General features: G+C 46.7%; 1 protein-coding gene across 1 annotated transcript in view; it reads right to left on the bottom strand.

The window, feature by feature from the left end:
* The window catches only part of mppe1 (metallophosphoesterase 1), a 170,869-nt gene that overhangs the window by 35,038 nt on the left and 114,359 nt on the right, over positions 1-21,472 (bottom strand). The window lies entirely within an intron of this gene.

Raw genomic sequence — 21,472 nt, 5'->3', positions numbered from 1 at the left:
CATGAAAATCAGAAATCCAGTATCGCAAATTATTTTAATATTTCCTAAGATTAGGCAAGGCAAGTTTATTTATATAGCGCATTTCATACACAGTGGCAGTTCAATGTGCTTTACAGAGGTAAAAGCAAAACAGTAAACAAAATTAATCTTTGATTAATTAAAGATTAATCAAAAAAGCATTTACAATACACAAATGTCCAACTTCTGAAAAGTACAACCCCAATTCCAAAAAAAGTCAGGGCGCTGTGTACACTGTAAATACAAACAGAATGTGATAATTTGCAAATCATAGAAACCCTATATTTCACTGAAAATACTACAAAGACAACTGAGAAATTTTATTATTTTTTGAAAATGTATGCTCATTTTGAATTTGACGCCAGAAACACGTTTCAAAAAAAGTTGGGATGGGCATATTGACCACTTCTACTTTTAAAAACACTCTGTAAACATTTAGGAACTGAGGAGACCAATTGCTGTAGTTTTGAAAGAGAAATGTCCCATTCTTGCATGATATACAATTTCAGTTGCTCAGCAGTCTGGGGCCTCCTTTGTCGTATTTTGTGCTTCGTAATGTGCCAAACGTTTTCAATGGGAGACAGGTCTGGACTGCAGGCAGGCCAGTTGAGCACCCGGACTCTTACTATGGAGCCATGCAGTTTTAATTTATGCAGAAAGCAGTTTGGCATTGTCTTGCTGAAAGAAGGAAGGCCTTCCCTGAAAAAGATTTTGTCTGGATGGGAGCATATTGCTCTGAAACATGTATTTATCATTAAGCATTAATGATGCCTTCCCAGATGTACAAGCTACCCATGTCATGTGCACTAATGCACACTCATACCATCACACATGCTGGCTTTTGAACTGTGCACTGATAACAAGCCAGATGGTCTCTCTCCTCTTTAGCCTGGAGAACGTGGTGTCCATGAATTCTAAAAATAATTTCTACTTTTGATTCATCAGCCCTCAGGACAATTTTCCACTCAGTCCATCATAAAAGAGTTCAGGCCCAGAGAAGGTGGCGGTGTTTCTGGATATTGTTTATATATGGTTTTAACTTGCATTTGTGGATGCAGTAAAGAACTGTTTTCATAGATGATGGTTTTCTGAAGTGTTCCTGAGCCCATACAGTGATTTCCACAAGAGACACGTCTGCATTTAATGCAGTGTTGCCTGAGGGCCTGAAGATAACAAGCATCCAATGTCAGTTTTCAGCCTTGTCTCTTGCATAGTCAAGTCAAGTTAACTTTATTGTCAAATATGCTATACATGCTTGACATACAGCACAGGTGAAATTTCAGTCCTCTCTGACCCATGGTGCAAACAGGCAATGCAATAAATAAAAATAGAATAATTGAAATTAACAATATAAACAGTATAAACACTCTAGATAAGAACTAGACATAGACGAAACACTCATATAGACACACACACACACACACACATATACACATACGTATACACACACACAAATTGGAGCAAATAAACAGTCAAGGGGACTTGAGGTATAGCAGGTAAACATGAAATAAGCAGTATAAACAATAAACAAACAGCTGTTAAGGTGAGGTAGTGTGGAATAGTGCAAATGAGCGAGGTAAAGTGAAATGTGCAGTCCAGTGTGTTAATGAACGTTGAGAGTATGTATGTATGTGTGTGTGTGTGTGTGTGTGCTGGGGGGGGGGAAACTGTGAGGGTGACATGTCAGATGCTGAAGGGGGGCAGGGGGGTGTGAGGGCAGAATCTGTGGCAGGGGGCAGAGGGGGGAGGAGGGGCAGAACAGGGAGGGAGTTGAGCCTCCTGACCGCCTGGTGAAAGAAACTGTCCTTGAGCCTGTTGGTTTTGGCCCGGAGACTCCGCAGTCTCCTCCCCGACGGCAGCAGACTGAAGAGGCTGTGAGATGGGTGGGTGGGGTCACCTGCAATCCTGATGGCTTTGCAGGTGAGGCGGGAGTTATAGATATCCATAAGAGAAGGGAGAGAGACACCAATGATCCTCTCAGCTGTTCTCACGATGCACTGCAGAGTCTTGCAGCAGGACAAGGTGCAGGCGCCGTACCACATGGTGATGCAGCTGGTCAGGATGTTCTCGATGGTGCCTCTGTAGAATGTGTGCATGATGGGGGCCGGGACTCTTGCTCTCCTCAGTTTGCGGAGGAAGTACAGACGCTGTTGGGCTTTTTTGGCCAGTGATGCGGTGTTGTTGCTCCAGGACAGGTCTTCAGAGATGTGCACACCCAGAAACTTGGTGCCACTCACCCTCTCCACTGCAGTACCATCAATAGATAGTGGAGCATGCTGGGTGTGCACTCTCCTGAAGTCCACAACAATCTCCTTCATCTTCTCCACATTCAGGTGGAGATTGTTGTCCTTGCACCACATGGCCAAGCGGCTCACCTCACTCCTGTAGATTGTCTCATCGCCATTGTTGATGAGACCCACCACAGTCGTGTCATCCACAAACTTAATGAAGAGATTAGAGCTGGATGTTGGTGTGCAGTCGTGGGTCAGCAGAGTGAAAAGGAGGGGGCTCAGCACACATCCTTGAGGGACCCCCATGTTCAATGTGATGGTGCTGGAGGAGTTGCTGCCGACCCGTACAGCCTGTGGTCTCCCCGTCAGGAAGTCCAGCAGCCAGTTGCACAGGGAGGTGTTGAGTCCCAGCTGGTCCAGTTTATGAATGAGCTGCTGAGGAATGATTGTGTTGAATGCTGAGCTGAAGTCTATGAACAGCATTCTGACATACGAGTCTTTTGTCTCCAGGTGGGTGAGAGCTGAGTGGAGGGCAGTGGAGATGGCGTCATCGGTCGAACGGTTGGACTGATATGCAAACTGGAAAGTGTCCAGGGCGGGGGGGAGGGCAGACTTGATATGCCGCATGACTAGCTGCTCGAAGCACTTCATGAGGATGGGAGTGAATGCGTGTGACAGTTTGTATGGGTGGAGCACAGAAGGATGGTAGGCCAGAACTGAGTTCACAAAAACTCTTTTTATTTTCACTTTTCAGCAAAACTTTAACTCTTCCAGCCAACGCATGCATGCACACACACACACACACAAGTCATCTGGTTGGGGAGAGAGCTCCCTCTGCTCTCACTCTCTCTCCTTAAATAGGGCGCGGTTACTGGGGAAGACACAGAAACACATTAATTCACATCAGGTGCAGTGATTCTGCCACTTACCTTCCCTGACTCTGCCCTCCGGTCACAGACCGACGCTTGACCACGCCCCCGCTGCCACATACCCCCACCGCCCGACTCAGGCCGGGCGGCCATCCGGCCTGGCCTGCAGCTGACTCCCCCCCCCCCCCTTGACAGGAGAGGAAGTCCGCCACTACCACCTGCACCCCCGGCCTGTGGATCACCTTGAAGTTAAAGGGTTGGAGTGCCAAATACCAACGAGTGATCCGTGCGTTGGCATCCTTCATGCGGTGGAGCCACTGGAGGGGCGCGTGGTCCGAACAGAGGGTGAAAGGGCGTCCCAGCAGGTAGTAACGGAGGGCGAGGACCGCCCACTTAATTGCTAAGCACTCTTTTTCAATGGTGCTGTAGCGCCCCTCATGCACTGACAGCTTCCTACTGATGTACAAGACTGGGCGGTCCTCCCCCTCCATCTCCTGGGACAAAACGGCCCCCAGCTCTCTGTCCGACGCATCTGTCTGTAACATAAAGGGGAGAGAAAAGTCAGGGGAGTGTAAAAGTGGCCCCCCACACAGTGCAGCCTTTACCTCAGAAAAAGCCTGCTGGCATTGCTCTGTCCACTGGACCAGATCTGGTGCCCCCTTTTTAGTCAGATCAGTCAGCGGGCTGGTGACATCCGAATAATTAGGTATAAACCTACGATAATAGCCAGCCAGCCCCAGGAACTGTCTCACCCCCTTTTTGGTCTTGGGCCTCGGGCAGGCCGCAATTGCTGCTGTCTTGTTAATTTGGGGACGCACCTGTCTGTTGCCCAAGTGGAAGCCCAGATACCATACTTACATCCGCCCAATCGCACACTTCTTCAGGTTGGCTGTGAGACCCGCTTGCCTCAGCAACCTAAGGACGGCCCTCAGATGTTGGAGGTGCCTCGGCCAGTCATTACTATAGATAATAATGTCGTCGAGGTAGGCGGCTGCATAGGTGGCGTGGGGGCGGAGGACCCTATCCATCAGCCGCTGAAACATAGCGGGTGCCCCAAACATCCCAAAAGGAAGTGTGACAAATTGGTGTAAGCCGAACGGTGTGGAAAAGGCCTTTTTTCTCGGGATAATGGAGTCAAGGGGATCTGCCAATAACCCTTTGTTAAATCCAGTGTCGAGTAAAAGCGAGCCGTGCCTAGTCGATCAAGCAACTCATCAATACGAGGCATTGGGTACGCGTTGAATTTAGACACCGCGTTGACTTTTCTATAGTCTACACAGAACCGGACTGACCCGTCGGCCTTGGGTACCAAGACCACCGGGCTGCTCCAGTCACTGTGGGACTCCTCGATGATGCCCATTTCGAGCATGGCCTCGAGTTCTTCCCGAAGCACTTTTTTCTTGTGTTCGGGTAATCTGTACAGGCGACTACGCACTACCACCCCCGGGGGCATCTCAATGTGGTGCTCTATAAGGTTGGTGCGGCCGGGCAGGGGCGAGAACACATCCGAAAACTCGGTTTGCAACTGGGCAACCTCCGCGAGTTGGGTCGGGGAGAGGTGGTCTCCACAGGGGACTGGAGAGGTACGTGATGCCAATGTTCCTTTTTGAACCTCTGGCCCCAGCTCCGCCTTCTCCGGAACCACCAACACCAACGCCACAGGGACCTCCTCGTTCCAGAGTTTGAGCAGATTGAGGTGGTAAATCTGTAGCGCCCCACCCCTGTCTGTTCGCCTCACCTCATAGTCGACATCCCCGACTCGCCGTGTGACCGCAAAGGGTCCTTGCCACTTGGCAACTAATTTGGAGCTCGATGTGGGCAACAGTATGAGTACTTTATCTCCCGGTGCGAACTCTCTAAGGTGCGTACCCTTCAGAGGTGGAAAAACTGGATTGACAAAGTAAAAGTCCTGCTTAGGTTTTCCTTCTGCCTGTGCTCTCAACACAGGTGATTTCACCAATTAGCTCATCAACCTGGCTTAGGGGATGTGGTAATTAGGATCAGCTGGTTCACTGAATTGGCTGGAGCAAAAATGTGGCAGGGTTTTTACTTTCTGAACCCGGGTTTTTCCACCTCTGGTACCCTTGTCATACAGGCGGGTTTGTCGTTCTTGGGCCTGCCGCAAATTCTCTTGGGTTAGGTGGGTGAGTGTGTGGAGTTTTGCGCGCAGGTCAATAACATATTGGATTTCATTTTTACTTGGTGAATGTCCCTCCTCCCAATTTTCCCGCAGCACATCTAGGATGCCGCATGGCTTATGCCCATATAACAATTCAAACAGGGAGAACCCTGTGGAGGCTTGGGGGACCTCTCGCACTGCAAACAACAAGGGTTCGAGCCATTTATCCCAATTACGTGCGTCCTCGCTTACGAATTTCTTAATTATATTTTTGAGGGTGTGATTGAACTGTTCGACTAAACCGTCCGTTTGTGGGTGATACACGCTGGTGCGGATCGGCTTAATACCTAATAACCCATAAAGTTCGTTCAGTGTACGTGACATAAACGAGGTGCCTTGATCAGTCAGAATCTCTTTCGGGATTCCAACTCGGGAGATAATGCGGAAGAGTGCCTCCGCAATACTGCATGCTGAGATATTGCGAAGAGGCACCGCTTCCGGGTATCGCGTTGCATAGCCCACTAGAACTAATATAAAGCGGTACCCTCATGTTGACTGATCTAATGGCCCGACGAGATCCATCCCAATTCTTTCGAACGGGGTCTCGATTAACAGCAGAGGGCGCAAAGATGCTTTTGGAATGGCCACTGGATTTACTAACTGGCATTCGCGGCACGCCGTACACCACCTACGGACATCGCCGCGAATCCCTGGCCAATAGAACCGGGCCATTATTCGGGCTAGTGTTTATCCTGCCCTAAGTGTCCAGCCATGGGATTAAAGTGAGCTGCCTGGAATACCAATTCCCGGTGGCTCTTTGGGATTAAAAGCTGTGTGACTTGCTCTTTAGTTTGAGTGTCCTGCGTCACTCGGTATAATCTATCCTTCATAATTGCGAAGTAGGGGAAGGACGGGGTGACGTTTGGCTGGAGCGTTTGACCATCGATTACTCTCACTTGGTCAAACACATGCTGCAGAGTCTTGTCTCGCGACTGCTCTAATGGAAAATCCACGAGGGATTCCCCAATAGAGAGAGGAGGAGCCGGCGGCTCCTCACTCTGACGCGGAGATGACATAGATGGCTCTGTGACAGCTGCTCCCACCAACGCGACACCGGGACCTCCCCCTATTAAACTATGGCAGGACCCACTCTTCACTAGATGACTCATTAATTCCCCAAATCCCGGCCAATCCGTCCCCAAAATTATCGAGTGGGTAAGGCGAGGATTAACCGCCGCCTTTACTATAAATTTTTCCCCTCGAAAAAAATGTGGACCGACACTAAAGGGTAGTTGTGAACATCCCCGTCCACACACAACACCTTCACCAACTGTACTCCCCCCAATGCCTCGTCTTGCACCAGATTTTGGTGGATCGAGGTCTGATTACAACCAGAATCCACCAACGCCTGATATGCATCCCCTTGGATACTCACCGGTATGTGATATGCTCCGGCCCGATCGAGGGCGGCGGCTCCTGGTGCGTCGGGGATCCGAACCACTGCGCCCACCTCCATTACCGAACACTGCTGTTGGAGGTGGCCCGGCTCCCCGCAGCGCCAGCCAACCGGCCCGGGCTTCCTCTCTGCACTAGTGCTCTGGGGCTCACTCACCTGAGGGGGGGAGAGACAGACACAGAAGGGAGAAACGGGAGGGCACCGCGGGTGCGGCGAGCCGGCTAGGGTGGCACCTGCCCCCGCCTCCGCGGTGGGGGAATGGGGCGAGGAGGAGACACAGGAGGAGGGGGAGAGAGAGGTTGTCTGCTGTCCTGCCATCGGGACAGCCACCAAGTGGTCCTCCGCCAGCTCGATTGCCTGATCCAGCGACGCTGGGCGGTGGCACTGGACCCACTCTGCAGTTCCCGCTGGTAAACGCGTGATGAACTGCTCCAGTACCATCTGGTCGATGATTCCCTCAGCGTTGCGGTTGTCGGCCCTCAACCACTGCCAGCAGGCGTCCCGGAGTTGCTGGCCAAACGCGAACGGCCGGCTGACTTCCTCTAAGCACAAAGCGCGGAAGCGCTGACGTTGTTGCTCGGGGGTGTGCCCCACACGCTGGAGGACGGCCTGGCGAAGGTCGCGTAGGCCAGCCAGCGGTCGGCAGGGAGCTGTAGCACGGCCAGCTGCGCCTCTCCCATTAGCAGGGGGAGGAGGCGTGCCGCGCACTGTTCCACCGGCCACCCCGAGGTCTCTGCTACCTGCTCAAAGAGCGTGAGGAAGGCCTCGGGGTCATCCTGCAGGCTCATCTTCATTAGGGTGAGGGTGAAAGGGCCCGCGGCGGTGGAGTTGGTGGACCCTGCCGACGCGAGGAGGTGCCAGAACGCCCGACGATCTTCCTGTTGCGCCAGCACCAGGACCTCGAACCATTGTTCTTGCTCCTTTCGGAGGGCAAGCAGCGCCTGATGCTGGCTCTGTTGGGCCATGGTGAGGGCATGGATCAGGTCTGCCAAGGGGGAGGACTTCATGGGGCTGTTCTCTTCTGTGCTCGGCTCTCAGGTTTCTGTACCACTGTGACAGTTTGTATGGGTGGGTGGAGCACAGAAGGACGGCAGGCCAGAACTGAGTTCACAAAAATTCTTTATTTTCACTTTTCAGCAAAACTTTAACTCTCCCAGCCAACGCACACACGCGTACACACACAAGTCATCTGGTTGGGGAGAGAGCTCCCTCTGCTCTCGCGCTCTCTCCTTAAATCCCTGACTCCGCCCTCCGGTCACAGACCGATGCTTGACCACACCCCCGCTGCCACAGTGCGACAGGGCGGTAGTCACTGAAGCACGAGGGAGATGGCTTCTTCGGGACTGGAATGATGGTGGTGGCTTTGAGGCACGTGGGGACAACAGCCTGGCTCAACGAGATGTTGAAGATGTCTGTAAAGACATCTGTGAGCTCCTCGGCACAGTCTCTCAGGACACGACCAGGAATGTTATCAGGACCCAGGGCCTTCTGTGCATTTGTCGTCCAGAGAGCTCTCCTCATGCTGTCTGGGGACAGTGTCAACACCTGGTCACCGGGAGGTGGTGGGGTCTTCTGTGCCATGGTGCTGTTGTCTGCCTCAAAGCGAGCGAAGAAGTCGTTCAACTGATTCAGCAGAGAGGTGGAGTTGTCACAGGTCTGCAGTGAGGGCTTGTAGTCTGTGATGGTCTGAATCCCCTGCCACAGGTTCCTGGTGTCTCTGCTGTCGTTGAAGTAGACAGCAATGTTCCTGGGATACTGTCTCTTGGCCACCCTGATGCCTCGTGACAGGTTGGCCCTAGCTGTCCTCAGGCCTACCTTGCCCCCAGCTCTGAAGGCGGCGGTCTGAGCCCTCAAGAGCCTGTGGACTTCCCCTGTCAGCCATGGCTTCTGATTGGCCTGAATGGAGATGGTTCTGGTGACTGTAACGTCATCCATGCACTTCCTCATGTAGGCAGTGACGGTCTCCGTGTACTCCTGGAGATCTGTGTTGTTGTTGTAGGTGGCCGCCTGTCTGAACATGCTCCAGTCAGTGGTGGAAAAACAGTCCTGGAGTGCCTCTGAGGACCCCTCTGGCCACATACGTATCTGCTTTGTAGCTGGTTTGGTGACTTTAACCAGCGGCCTGTATGCTGGCATTAGCATAACAGTGGAGTGATCTGAGGCCCCAAGGTGGGGGAGGGCTTTGTAGACGTCTTTATGCATGGTGTAAACATTGTCCAGAGTATTGTTTCTACGTGTGGGAAAGTTGATATGTCCATAGAGTTTTGGAAACATGCTCTTGGGGTTTGCATGGTTGAAATCCCCAGCAAGGATGAGGAAAGCATCTGGGTGGGCTGTCTGCTGCTCACTGATATGCTGATAGAGTTAATTCAGTGCTTCACTCCTGTTGTTATTGGAGCCGGGAGGGATGTATATTGCTACCAGCAATATGGCTGTAAATTCCCTCGACAGGTAGAATGGCCGGCAATTAATAATTATAAACTCCACCAGTGGTGAGCAGTGTTTGCAGACCACGAAAGCATCGCGGCACCAGGCATCACTGATGTAAACACAGAGTCCTCCACCGTGAGTCTTCCCCCCCCCCCAACTAGTGCTCTGTCTGACCGGTAGCATGTTAGCCGGGCTAGCTGAATGGCACAGTCTGGGACAGTCATTAAGCCATGTTTCCACAAACACGAGGACACAACACTCACTCACAGACTTAGAAGATGAGCAGAGCAGGCGGACATAATCCAGCTTGTTGTCCAGCAAGCATACGTTGACCAGAGTGATGGTAGGGATAGCCGGCCGGTGAGGGCTAGCCGCTAGCTAAGCCTGGATACCTCCGCGCTTGCCCCTCTTCTGCTTCCGCATGTTCCGCCTGTGGTGCTTCCACTGTGGGCTGGATGCAGGAGTGGGGGTCGGTGGTTGAGCAGGCCTCCGGAGCAAACCGTAGTCCCATAGCACTTCTGCGTCCGCTGGATTTATATCTGTGAATATAGTTCTGCAGATGTCAAGCAGAAACTCATGGGAGTATGTGCGCCTTAAGACTGATGGATGCGACAAAGACGAACAGATACACACTGTTTTAAAATACAAAAAACACGAAAACACCGTTCTGTCGGGACAGAGAGGAGCCGCTGCGTGTGTACGTGCCGCCATCATCTGCACACAGAGATTTCTCCAGATTCTCTCAATCTTTTTATTCTATTATGTACCAGAGATGATATGATCCCCAAATTCTTTGCAATTTAACATTCAGGAACGTTATTCTTAAATTATTGCACTGTTTGCCCACACGGTCTTTCACAGAGTGGTGAACCCCTCCCCATCTTTACTTCTGAGAGACTTAGCCTCTCTGAGATGCTCTTTTTTAAACTGAGGTAATTGGTGATGCCATCCACGATCATAGCACAGAGACAGCTCTGGTTAAAGTAGTAAACGATTGGCGATTGGGTTGCGCATGCTACGCACTTCCTGGTTCCCGAGTTGTTTGCAATGAGTCTTTTTTTCCGCAAGTGTTGGCGTTAATTACTAATCTTTTTTTAAATTTTTTTCTACAAAAACTTTTCCAGTATCCTCTTCATTTTTATTGTACTGTCGCTTTCCTTTTTGTACTTTCCACTTTCGCTTTGCTTTTTCCATTTTTTTTCTCTCTCTTTTTTCAGAAGAACGCCGGGACCGGAAGCTTTCTTTTTTTTTTCTCCTCCTGTGTAAAGACCACAAGCGAAGGCCATGCACATCGGATCTGCTTTAATATCAACAGATATTTGATTAATGTACGTGAATCCTTTCATCATGGCACACCTTCAGCCTGTTAAGTGTGCTGAGTGCAGGATGTTTAGTCATTCTTCCTCCATCGCTAGCGAAAGCTTTATTTGTGATAAGTGCAGATTAGTTAGCTCTCTGACGGAGAAAATTATAGTGTTAGGAGCGTGTGTCCAGGCTTTAGAGAAGGCCAGTGAGAATGAGAACAGTGTAGTTTCTGTAGGGGAAAGTCTGGATGCCCTAGGTAGAGTTAGTAATCCCCCAACTCCAGCATTAGAGCCCTTACAGCAGGGCGAATGGGTGACAACTCGGCGATATAAGCGTAAAGCCAAAGCTACCGCTGAGGCTCGCCCATGAGAACACCACTCCTCTCCACTTCACATGTCGAACAGGTTTGCTCTCCTTAGTGATGCACCCACTGAGAAACCTGAAAGAGATCTGGTTATAGGGGACTCTATCATATGGCACGTGAAATTAGCTCAGCCTTTAGGGGCACCAGCAGCTTTAGTCAGGTGTACACCAGGAGCCAGGGCACCAGACATAGCAGGTAATCTTAGGGTCCTAGGCAAGCATAGGTTCTCAAAGATAGTTATCCATGCAGGAGCTAATGATATACGCCTTCGTCAGTCTGAGGTTACTAAGAGTAACTTTGTAGAGGTGTTTAAATTAGCGAAGGCGATGTCTGATACTGTAGTATGCTCTGGCCCCATCCCAACGTGGCGTGGTGATGTAGCTTACAGCAGGTTATGGTTGCTGAACTGCTGATTGTCCAGGTGGTGCTCTGAAAACAGTGTGGGCTTCATAGATAATTGGGCTAATTCTGAGGGCACTGCTAGCCTATTAGGGCGGGACGGTATCCATCCCACTCGGGAAGGTGCTGCTCTCATTTCCTGCAGCATAGGTCATCGTCTCAGAACAGGCCTAGTTAATTTCTGACAATCCAGAGCCAAGGCCAGGGAGCAGACGAACAGGCTAAACCGACTGTCTGCTAGCTGCACAGAGTCGTCACTCAGGGTCCACTACATCGAGACTGTGTCTGTTCCCCGAGCTAAACAAAAAGGTAGAAATATTTAGAGAGTTTGTTCCAGTAACCTAATCAATATAAAATTAGATCATACTGACTGTACAGCCACTGCCAGCACCTTTGATCTAAAGTTGGGGCTCTTAAATATTAGATCTCTTATATCTAAAGCACTAATGGTTAATGAACTCATTACTGATCAGGAGTTTAATGTACTTTGTTTAACTGAAACATGGATTAAGCCAAATGAATATATAGCATTAAATGAAGCGAGTCCTCCTGGATACAGTTATATACACCAGCCTTGTCTAACTGGCAGAGAAGGAGGCATCGCGGTTATTTATAATGATTATCTCGGTGTAACACAAAAACCTGGTTATAAATTTAATACATTTGAAGCTCTTCATACTAATATGATGTATGTAGCCTCAAAAAATAGGTCTACCCAGTTAATTCCGTTATTTATTATTTACAGGCCCCTGGGGCCATATTCTGAATTTCCATTTGAATTTGCAGATTTTATCTCAGATCTGGTAATTTCCTTAGACAAAGATTTAGTTGTCAGATATTTTAATATTCACTTCAATAACCCAGAAGACCCTTTGAAAACAGCGTTTGTGTCCATTTTAGATTCAGTAGGGATTAATCAGAATGTCATGGGACCGACCCATAATGGTGGACACACCCTCGATCTAATACTAACATTCAGGTTAAATGAAGAAAATATAGTCATACTTCCACAGTCTGAAGTTATCTCAGATCATTATCTCATCTCATTCAAAATATGTCTGAGTAATAATATATGCACCTCACCACGCTACTGTACTAAACGTACATTCACTTCAACTACTGCACAGAGCTTTATAAATGATCTCCCAGAGTTATCAACTTTGATTGGGTCACTGTCAGCCCCTGCAGAACTTGATCAGGCAACTGAATGCTTAGAGTCAACGTTCCACCATACCCAGGGCTTAATTTGAGCCGGAACATGACGGAACAAGATCCGGAACCTCCGTCATCGGATCCGGCAGCTATTTTCATTTCATTCGGTGTTCCGGCAGCTATTTAAATGGATCAGATCACCTCCGTGACCATCACAAAGGGAAAAAAATCAAACAATAAATTAAATAAATAAGTAAATAAAAATTTGTTTAGTGTTCAGTTTTGATTTTGATATCTGTTGTTGATTTCTCTCCTATGACATCCATAAAATCTATGCGAAAGGGGAAGGGGGGGACATGGGGTGTATACTTCCGCTCAATAGAACACCGGGTTTTTTGTAGCCGTTAGCTTGCGCTGTGGAAAAAATGGCAAAAAAACAAGAAAGCTTACTAAAATTTTTCAAAGTCCCAGGACAGCCGGATCCTAAACATTACCCTGCCCTCTACAGACATTTTACACAGGCAGCGCAGGATCCCACCCGTGATGGAGCAACCCGAGAGAGCTACAATGGGCTGGCAAAGCGCCGGTGCATCCTGAACCTGCCGACCACCTGCGAACAATCCCAGTTACATAACAAATCCTTGACTAAGTGAAGGGTGTAGGCGGATCGCTGCCTTGAAAAAAAAAACGTTACACGTCAACTCGTTACTACTTAAGAAAAGAATTAACCGTGTTACTTGAAAAAGAAAAAATGGTTCATGTCACTTTTTAAAAACCCGTTATTACTCATTACTTGAATCGATTGCACTTATGGCTGCTACTTGAATCCTTGGAATATAGTAAAACTTGAATCCTTAAAATGAATTCTCCAACTTGTTTTGTAAACCCTTTATTTCTTAACTATTACTTGAATTGATTGCACTTATGTTTGCTGGCACTGCTTCTAAACTTGAAATGTGCTTGAAATCCTAGGCTATGCTTTTAAATACCCTACTTAAATCCTTAAAATGAGTCATTTAACTCATGTCTTGTGTGATCTGATCTCCAATGGTGAAATAAACCGGTTGTGATATGAGTACAGTCTGTTATTTTAGAAGATAAATTTAATATATAATTTAATATATAGCCTAATAAAAATAATATTTTATAACATAATATCACGACATATTACTGTCTGTAACTGTTCGTCACTAAAGCGTTTTCTAAGATCATAATGTCTGACATTATTATTATTTTTTTTTTTTGCCAAGCGGGGCCACTGCCAGGTCGGTCGACACGTGGTAGGTCTATTGTTCTACGGCATTCTACGGTCTATGGGGCTGCGTTGTGGGTGCAAGTGCCAGGACCGTTTTATTTATTTACTTTCTTTATAATCTCAGTCAGATACACAAGCAAGATTAAGTCTTTACTCTGCTGTGTTTTCTTATGGCCATCAATATATTGTAACCTGTGTTTGATTTGTTAATTGTTGATCCAGTTGTTGCCTTAACGCAGGGGTCTGCAATGGCTCGGGAGCCAGATGTGGCTCTTTTGGTGACTGCATCTGGCTCGGAGATTAATCAGCTCACATTGAGATCAAGAAGTTCACCTCCATTTAATGAAAAAGTCAGTTAGCTGTCCGCAAAGCAAAGCTTTTTGACAAAGAACATGGTGAAAAGGGAAAAAAGGTGACTGGTAGGCTACCGTACATTTCAACAGGAATGGACAGAGGAATTCGCCTTTGTGGGGTGAGAGGGTTCTGCTTTGTGTCCAATAGGCCTATACAATGACAAGATTGCATCGATGAAACAATGAAATAAAGCGGCACTTCGAAACACGCCAAGCTATGTTTGCATCAAAATATTCAGCAGGGGACAGGAGGAAGACATGTCAAGAGCTTCTTCATTATGAAAAAGAATATATTACACTCAAATTGTTGGTCATACGTAAAAATGCATTTTAGTTGTATTCAGCGTCACTTTTTATATATGGCTCTCACGAAAATGCATTTGAAAATATTTGGCGTTCCGGGACCTCCCACTTCACAAATTAAGCACTGACCATACCTTAGATAATGTAGCTCCTTTTAAAAGGAAAACGGTCAGAGACAAAAAATTAGCACCCTGGTATAATGATGACACTCACACATTAAAACAGACCACTTGAAAATTGGAACGTAAATGGCGTCAAACAAAATTGGTAGTGTTCAAATTAGCGTGGAAGGAGAGCTTCCTGAAGTATAGAAAAGCTCTTAGTGCTGCTAGATCAACATATCTCTCCTCCCTAATAGAAGGTAACAAAAATAATCCTAGATTCCTATTTAATACTGTAGCAAAATTAACCAGGAATAAGCCCACTATCGACACATGCACACCTGTAGTATGTAGTAGCAACAATTTCATGAATTTTTTTCATGACAAAATTGAGAATATCCGACAAAAAATTCAAACTATTAATTTAAGGTCAGACAATGTAAGTGACCCTGTAGTTAACAATATAACTGTATCAGATCATCAGTTAGGATGTTTTACTCCCCAAAGAGAAACTGAATTACTTTCATTAATCTCGGCATCAAAAGCCTCAACTTGTGTACTAGATCCCTTACCTACACGTCTATTCAAACAGATAACGCCTGAAGTAATTGAACCGCTTCTAAAAATAATACATTCTTCTCTTACGATTGGCTATGTACCCAAATCCTTTAAACTAGCAGTTATCAAACCCCTGATTAAAAAACCTGACCTTGATCCCTGTCAGTTGTCCAATTATCAGCCAATATCAAACCTCCTCTTTATCTCCAAGATCCTTGAAAAAGCTGTGGCACAGCGGTTATGCTTATATTTACATAGGAATAACATCCATGAAATGAATCAGTCAGGATTTATACCTCATCATAGCACAGAGACAGCTCTGGTTAAAGTAGTAAATGACCTACTGTTGGCGTCTGATCAGGGCTGTGTCTCGCTGCTTGTGTTGCTTGACCTTAGTGCAGCATTTGATACCATTGATTATTCTATTCTTCTGGATAGACTAGAAAATGTTGTGGGAGTTAAGGGTCCACTGCTTTTTTCTTTATATATGTTACCTCTGGGTGATATTATTCATAAACATTGTATTAGTTTCCACTGTTATGCTGATGACACACAGTTGTATGTTTCTGCAAAACCTGATGAGAGACACCAGCTTAATAGAATTGAGGAATGTGTAAAGGACATTAGACACTGGATGCTTATTAATTTCTTTCTGCTTAACTCTGACAAGACTGAAGTACTTGTACTAGGACCACATGCAGCTAGAAGTAAGTTTTCTGATTACACAGTAACTCTGGATGGCCTTTGTTTCTTCACATGCAGCAGTAAAAGACCTCGGAGTGATTATTGACCCCAGTCTTTCATTCGAAACTGACATTGATAACATCACCCAGATAGCTTTCTTTCATCTCAGAAATATTGCTAAGATAAGAAATTTAATGTCACTACATGACGCGGAAAAACTAGTTCATGCTTTCGTTACCTCCAGGTTGGATTATTGTAATGCTTTACTGTCTGGATGTTCCAATAAGTGCATAAACAAGCTCCAGTTAGTTTAAAATGCAGCAGCAAGAGTCCTTACTAGAACTAGAAAATATGACCACATCACCCCTGTTTTATCCACACTGCATTGGCTCCCAATCAAATTTTGTACTGATTATAAAATACTACTATTGACCTTTAAAGGAACAGTCCACCGTACTTCCATAATGAAATATGCTCTTATCTGAATTGAGATGAGCTGCTCCATACCTCTCCAAGCTTTGCGCGACCTCCCAGTCAGTCAGACGCAGTCAGACGCGCTGTCACTCCTGTTAGCAATGTAGCTAGGCTCAGTATGGCCAATGGTATTTTTTGGGGCTGTAGTTAGATGCGACCAAACTCTTCCACGTTTTTCCTGTTTATATAGGTTTATATGACCAGTGACATGAAACAAGTTCAGTTACACAAATTGAAACGTAGCGATTTTCTATGCTATGGAAAGTCCGCACTATAATGACAGGCGTACTAACACCTTCTGCGTGCTTCGGCAGCGCATTGATACGGAGCTCAGATATCAATGCGCTGCCGAAGCACGCAGAAGGTGTTAGTACGCCTGTCATTATAGTGCGGACTTTCCATAGCATAGAAAATCGCTACATTTCAATTTGTGTAACTGAACTTGTTTCATGTCACTGGTCATATAAACCTATGTAAACAGGAAAAACGCAGAAGAGTTTGGTCGCATCTAACTACAGCCCCAAAAAATACCATTGGCCATACTGAGCCTAGCTACATTGCTAACAGGAGTGACAGCGCGTCTGACTGCGTCTGACTGACTGGGAGGTCGCGCAAAGCTCAGAGAGGTATGGAGCAGCTCGTCTCAATTCAGATAAGAGCATATTTCATTATGGAAGTACGGTGGACTGTTCCTTTAAAGCACTGAATGGTCTCGCACCACAGTACCTGAGTGAACTTCTGGTCCTCTATGACCCACCATGCCTACTTAGATCAAAAGGTGCAGGCTATCTGCTGGTACCTCATATAGTGAAGGCTACATCAGGGGGCAGAGCCTTTTCTTACAAAGCCCAACAGTTATGGAACAGCCTTCCAAGTAGTGTTCGGGAATCAGACACAGTCTCAGTGTTTAAGTCTAGGCTGAAAACATATCTGTTTAGTCAAGCCTTTTGTTAATGGTGTTTATGAGGTAAAGGTGTAGATCTGGATGGTCCTCAGACATGGAGTGTTTTGGTAAACTGGGATGTATGGATGCTGTCAGTCCCCCACTCACTTGCTCACTCGAGTTTGTTGACGGTGTAGTGGCTGGCTGCTTTATGTCCCAGGGCTCCCTCATGCCTGTGTTACCTTCTGGCTCTCCCCTTTTAGTTATGCTGTCGTAGTTAGTTGCTGGAGTCCCTGCTTGTACTCAGTGCAATATGTATACTGTTCCTACTTATTCAGGTGACATTGGGCATACCTAACAACCTGTGGGGTTTTTTTTCTCTCCCCAAATCTGTCCTCTGAGTTACATGTCGGTCCTGGGATCGAGATGCTGACCTCTTCTGCTCCTCGAACCTGCCTGATCCATCCTGGTGCCCTGTGTCTGGTTGGAGTCTCATCGCATTGCTCCTGTGGAGGGCACCCCCATGTGGACAGTTGGGGGTCGCGCCTGGAGGATGCTCTGGACTCTTGCAGTGGTGCTTTTGTAGCTGGGGACTGCAGTTGACTTGCTGACTTTAGGGCTGCAGTTGACTTGCTGACTTTGGGACTGCGGTTGTCGTGAACGGTTTTGCGCTCAGGTTTCCGTTGGTGGGGGGTTTATAGCATCAATGAAGCTGACTTTATGTTAGGACTGTTAATGTTATAGTCACGTTGTCTGTTGTTGCCCAAATGAGGATGGGTTCCCTTTTGAGCCTGGTTCCTCTCGAGGTTTCTTCATGTCGTCTGAGGGAGTTTTTCCTTGCCACCGTTGCCACAGGCTTGCTCATTGGGGACAGAGTAGGGATAAAATTAGCTCATATTTTAAGTAATTCAAATTCTGTAAAGCTGCTTCGCGACAATGTTTATTGTTAAAATGCTATACAAATAAACTTGACTTGACTTTTTATACCCAATCATGTTCCTGACCTGTTGCCAATGAACCAAATGGGTTTGTTTGTTTGTTTGTTTGTTTGTTTGTTTGTTTGTTTGTTTGGGGGTTTTTTTAACATTACACAACGTTTTCAGTCTTTTGTTGCCCCTAGCTGTCCCAGCTTTTCTGAAAAGTGTTGTTGACATCAAATACAAAATGAGCATATATTTAAAAAAATAATAATAAAATAAAATTTCTCAGTTTCAACATTTGATATGTTGTCTTTGTACTATTTTCAATGAAATATGGCTTCCATGATTTGCAAGTCTTTACATTCTGTATTTATTTATGTTTTACACAGTGTCCCAACTTTTTTGGAATTCGGGTTGTATTTTAATTTGGATAATTATGGCCTGCAGCATAAAAAATTTAAAATATTAAAATTCAAAATATTAAATAAAAAACCCCAAAATATATTAGAGTATTTCATTTCGAGTTTGAGTAAAACAGTATAAATACAGTCTATGTCTCTGTCAGGGATGGGTTGGTAGATGGATGTAATTGGAGAAGATGGTTTTATTAATAAAAGAGACAAAAGGCAAACAATCCAAATCAGTGAGCATAAACCATAAATAGAAAACAATCAAGAGGTCGGGTGAGGCACAAACAGATTATCACAGGCAAAGACAGAATCGACAACGAGGAAACAGGAAATCAGGGATCAGAAAACCGAGAACAATCACAGAAATAAGGCTCGATAATCTGTTCGCAACATAACACAATACTTCACACAGAGCATGTATTTACACAGTCTTCATATAGGTGCACTGATTGCACCTTAATCTTGTGCAGGTGTGTATTATTAACGGCGTGTGTGCAAAAGTCCATTTGGCGTGCACACACTGTCCAGATGAGAGTCCATCTGATGCACGCACCACAGCGTGCAGGTGTGACAGAACCCCCCCCCCCCCCCCCAAGGAGCTCCCTCCAGGAGCTTAAGTCCATATTCCCTGGCCCCGGGGATGAGGGCCTGATGCTGGATGCCATGTCATCAGTGTGTCACTCTGAGCCGACGTGGCACTAGATTCTTGGCTCATGTGGGGCTTGGGGTCTGGCTCTGGACAAGACTTGGACTCTGGCCAAGCCGTGGACTTGGGCTCGGGACTGGACTTGGACTCTGGACTGGAAGTGGGCTTGGGCTCTGGACTGGACTTAGACTAGAGCTCTGGACTGGACCTGGGCTCTGGAAAGGTTTTGGACTCAAGCTCTTGATTGGATATGGGCTCAAGCTGTTGACTGGACTTGGGTTCTGGATTGGATGTGGGCTCGAGCTCTTGACTGGACTTGGACTTGGTTTCCAGACTGGACATGAGGTTGAGCTCGGGACAGGACTTGGGCTTGGTCTGCGCATCATTCCTGTCCTGGTCAGGGCCCAGCAGCAGAGCGACGACGTCTTCGTAGCCAGGCGGCAGTGGAGCAATGATGTCTTCATAGCTGGGTGGCAGAGGAGCAATGACGTCTTCATAGCCATCTGGGGCAGAGGCTGCTCCGTTGTCCTCTTGCACCAGTTCTGAAACTGGCATTGGTTCAGGCACTTGTTCTACAGTGGTGCTAGCTCTGACTCAGGCACTGGCTCTGGCACTGGTTCTGGCACTGGCTCTTGTGTTGGAGTTGGCACTGGCTCCAGCACTGGCTTCAACTCTGGTGCTTGTACTGGCTCTGACATTAGAGCTGGCACTGGCACTGGCTCCAACTCTGGCTCTGACTCTTGCACTGGCTTAGGCATTGGCTCTGACTCTGGTGCTGGTTCTGGCACAGACTCTTGCACCAGCACTGACTCTTGCGCTGGTCCTAGCTCTGGCTCTGGTTCAGTCACAGACTCTGGCTCTAACTCTGGTTCAGGCACTGGCTCTGACACAGGCTCCGGCTCCTGCACTGGCTCTAGCTCTGGTTCAGGCTCTGGTTCAGGTGCTGGCTCAAAGATTGACTGTGGAATGGGCTGTGGGACTGGCTCTGGAGCAATGGTCTCCTCAGCTGGCACTGTGTTAGCCTCTGGGAGGCACTCTGGAGCAACAGCCTCCTCTGCTGTTGCTGCATCAGCCTCTGGGAGGAGCTATGAAGCAACAGCCTCCTGCTGCTGCTGTGTCAGCCTCTGACATGATAGCCCCCCCCCAAAAAAAAAAAAAAGATTTCAAGAAAAAGGCACACTGCAGACAGAGTCCCTCAGGGTGATATTCTCCATCATAGGGTGCCGGCGTGTCTATTCCAATAAGCGGATGGAAAAACATGGCTAGGGGCTGAGATACGGAAATCCGGAAGTGGCTTGGAAGGGCGTGCTGGTAGACTTCTGCTACACCCCTAGTTTAGCGAAGTATTCCGTCAGGGATAGGTTGGTAGATGGATGTAATTGCAGAAGATGGTTTTATTAATAAAAGAGACAAAAGGCAAACAGTACAAATCAGTGACCATAAACCATAAACAGAGAACAAGCAAGAGGTCAGGTAAGGCACAAACAGATTATCACAGGCAAAGACAGAATCAACAATGAGGAAACAGGAAATCAGGGATCAGAAAACCAGGAGAACAATCACGGAAATAAGGCTCAGTAATGTGTTAGCAACATAATGCAATACTTCGCACTGAGCATGTATTTACACAGTCTTTATATAGGCACACTGATTGCACCTTAATCTTGTGCAGGTGTGCATTGTTAACAGCGTGCATGCGAGAGTCCTCTTGGTGCATGCATGCTGTCCGGAGCACGTCAAGAGTCCATCTGATGCACGCATCACAGCATGCAGGTGTGACAATCCCAGTCTAGTTCAGTACACTCAACCACAATCATGGGGAAGACTGCAAACAACATTTGATATGTTGTCTTTATACTATTTTCAATGAAATATAGGGTTTCCATGATTTGCAAATTATAGTATTCTGTTTTTATTTACAGTGTACACAGGGTCCCAACTTTTTTGGAACTGAGGTTGTCGAAAAAATGCTTGAAACATTTTAGTTTACATGTCATGAGTCTAGAATATATTAAATTTTCACTTTCTTAAATAACTAATGGAAAATATTGAACTTTTTCACTATATTCTAATCGTTTGAGGTGCACTAGTATACATTACCAATTACCAAATGTAGCCCCTTACCTGCTATGCATAATTTCTTTGCTTCTTTACCCTATCCATCCATGGAAACAGACCACTAATAACCAGATATTAGCTGAGTGGTGGACCTCTATCAACACAGTACTGACACGGATTACAAAGTACAAATCTGCAAATTTTAAATACACACATACGCACACACAAACACTCATACACACACGAGAGTGACTGTCAGGATGTGGCAAAATTAAAATCTATGAATTAGTCCAGCCTACTTTCATTTTGCAGCAGAGTTTTTTTTTTTTAAATTTACTTTCATTGCCCAATATGTCCCTGAATCAAACAGGTTGTTAGTCCTTGTGCTGTAACACACACACACGCGCACACACACACTTGCATATATTTACCTGAAGTATGATGGGAGGCGTTGATGCATATGTCTGTGTGTCCCTGCAATGTT

Source organism: Neoarius graeffei, chromosome 19 (genome assembly GCF_027579695.1).
Source record: "Neoarius graeffei isolate fNeoGra1 chromosome 19, fNeoGra1.pri, whole genome shotgun sequence".
NCBI classification, from domain to species: domain Eukaryota; kingdom Metazoa; phylum Chordata; class Actinopteri; order Siluriformes; family Ariidae; genus Neoarius; species Neoarius graeffei.
The sequence above is the reverse complement of the archived record's forward strand: the minus strand, read 5'-3'. Positions and strand labels throughout refer to the sequence as shown.